The sequence below is a fragment of the Anas platyrhynchos genome, chromosome Z (assembly GCF_047663525.1).
Source record: "Anas platyrhynchos isolate ZD024472 breed Pekin duck chromosome Z, IASCAAS_PekinDuck_T2T, whole genome shotgun sequence".
Classification (NCBI taxonomy): Eukaryota; Metazoa; Chordata; class Aves; order Anseriformes; family Anatidae; genus Anas; species Anas platyrhynchos.
Window position 1 is genome coordinate 48,271,659 of NC_092621.1, and position 2,956 is coordinate 48,274,614.

General features: G+C 41.9%; 1 long non-coding RNA gene across 1 annotated transcript; it reads left to right on the top strand.

The window, feature by feature from the left end:
* Window positions 1-541: 541 nt before the first annotated feature.
* On the top strand, window positions 542-2,359 carry LOC140000769 (uncharacterized). Its single transcript, XR_011805969.1, has 2 exons — window positions 542-816; window positions 1,229-2,359. It is a non-coding gene; the product is annotated as an uncharacterized lncRNA (long non-coding RNA).
* Window positions 2,360-2,956: the final 597 nt, after the last annotated feature.

The window sequence follows — 2,956 nt, forward strand, 5'->3', positions numbered from 1 at the left end:
GCTTGAAAAGAATTGACTGGATACCTGTATTTGCAGACTCCTTTCACTGAGTGTATGTTTACAGGTTCATTACTCGCACAGCTTAAATAGGGAAAAAAGCTACCTAAGCCAACCATTGATCTGGCAACATCTCCCTGTATTGAAATCAGGTCTTCTCCTATTATAGGAAAGTCATCATAGATCACTTCCCTTAGCTGGCACAGTAGTACTGGCAAAAGTTTTGATGCACAGAATAGACCTGGCCTTTGTTCCCCTCACCCACTATCTCTGCAAAGCAGGAGGTCAGCTCATATCACAGTGAAGCTAGTCAGCTCCTAGCACCAGCAGCTGTCAGATTTCTGCTAGTTTTACTGGATCCAGCTGTCAGATAAGGGCAATTAATTACTCTTAAGTGGTTAAATGACAACTGTAGTCATTTGTCCCACCTGCTGTATAACGTTTTATGTTTCAGAAAAAAAAAAAAAAATTAATTCATTTTTCTGCTTGGCATACATAAATCTGGACTGGCAAATACTGCTGTGCTGTGTATTCACCACAGTACTGGTGATGCAATGTACTTAGGGAATCCTTACTGGTGAGATCATATAATGGAAAAAAAGAAGAATAGGTGGGGATGCCTTAGCTTATTTGTTATTTTATAATATAGGCATATTAAACTGTGTCTGAAATGTGCCTTCAGTATGAAAAATGTAATCTTTTTAGAAATTATGGTGCAATGGACTAGATACCGCAGCCCACTGCTGGATCTGGGGCATGCCACACTGGAGCAGATCTTCAGTACAACTCAGAGGTGTTTTGCATGGACTTTCTTTAAAGGTAAAAAATATGAAACAGAGATTTTGTGTTGGATATTGTAGCTAGCTGAGCATTTGAGGCTTGTTTTTGCACAAAAGTACATGTCCACATTTTCTTGTCTTTTATGTATTACAGTTGTCTGCATTTAAGGAGTTTTTACTCTATGTGAGAGCTAAAAGCTATTTCTACCACTTGAGATGTAATCAATTTGCTGTTATACATTTAGCCAAACAAAAGCTTTTTTTTTTTTTTTTTTTTTTTTTGTGGTGGGGGAAATGACTGGTGTGATACTTTTGGCTTTTGGTACAGCTACTGTAAGGTTTGTACTATTCTATATGGTGTGCGGTAAATCATGTATAACGAACACATTTTCAGTTTTAGTTCTCTCCTTTTTCTACTCATTCATTGAGCTACATTGCATGTTGTGTTTCAGGTTTAACAGCTCTTTCAGAAAGACCTGGATAATCTTAAATATATGGGCTACCGTGGCACCGAAGTTAAAACAGCTGTGGCTACTTCCCATCTAAGCAGCACCAGAGAAGGCCTGTGGTCATATTGTTCTCCTCATTCCTACATTAGCAGAAAAAATACAGTTTTGGTTTTCAGGGAAGGCAGTTTAGAAGTCCGCATGGGCACTGTTGGAATCAACACTGAATCAGCCCTGAAGGCCAAGGTTCAACTGTGATGTCCTGCACCTTGCTGATGTTCTCGCCAGTCCTGTCCCTCGCTGCCAAACCGTGTGCACGTGGGGGTGAGGGCAGCACATAGCTATGTGCACTGCTTGTGTCTATATTTGTAAGATATACGGTACAAGGAATGTTCCCAGGCGCTGGAACCTGACTATCTATACCCTTAAATTGTTAAAACAGTCCCATGTGCAGTTCCAGCCCCTGCCAGCCAGCGCTCCCCTCGACAATTGCCAGGCACTTATTTGGAAGTTGGCGTGGGCCAGGGCCTGTGTCCAGCAGGCAGCCTGCACCCGGCCGTCCTCCCCTGGAAAGTCGGAAGGCTGAACAGTGTAGGCACAGGCTGTGCAGTGCCAAAGAGCAGTCCCTCACACACCAGGCCTGCCAGAATAGCTGAGGCTGCTGCCCATTGCCCTCTGCTGATGGGGGGGCAGCTGGGTGTGCTGGCAGAGTGAGCCAGTAGGCCTCACACCTTTTCCCATAGCACGTTCCTCAGCAGGAGCACATGCATCGCAGCCCCCTAGCTAGTCAGTGAGACTGCCTTCCCTCCTGGTGCTCCTCAGCCACCGGTTTGTTCACAGCACTCTCTGACACGTGCATTACACAACACTCCTACCTAGTCTATCTACTTTAATTGATGTTGCTGCAGACCATCTTCCTGTGTCCTCTCCAGTGCGTGCTGATCAAACTGCTTCCCATGGGTGAAATAGGTTCTTTCTTCAGGGTTTTCCTGTGCTTGGGGGCAAAGGTGAGGATCTATCTATCTATCATATTCTCATCAGTTTCTAAATGAAATGTGAGCACAGAGTATATTGAAAACATTCTGCCTTGTAGAAATTAACTTGACAAGGATAAATAAATGAGTGCCAAAGATATAAGTGTCACAGGCCTTTGTTTGGATGTTTTTTTCTTGCATCTTGTCCATTACAAAGCATATAACTGGGGTAACAAAGAAAAGAGGGACATTACAGGAAGTTACACTGTAGTGAATTGTGTGCCTCATGGTTAGTATTCAATTTGTACTATTTGCATTTTGTTTGAGAGGCTATGGAAAAAGAAGCAGAAGTGGGTATTCCACTATAACTTGAAAAACATCCTTCTCACGTCCTACCCCAAGCAAACCTACTTCCTACCCAAAACAAACAAACATAATACCTGCAGAAATGAAGGGTTTTCTGTGAGATGCATGTTTGTGCCAGTCTAACTTTTTGGAGATTGAGTTATTTAAGTCAGATTGCTTTTGGCAGTATCATAGCTGTGTATATAAGTGACAGGAAAAAGAATAGCCTTAGCTGAATTTACGTTTATAGAACTTGTAAACACTAGTAGCAGTCTGAGTTGCAAAGCTCTCACAGTTGTCAGCTGTTTGTTACCCAGTGCATAAATCTTACTTTAATTAGAGATGTATATTTAACACATTATGATTTTTTATCTTAAGTAGACTTCAATATAAGTGTAAAGCTTATTTTTTTTTA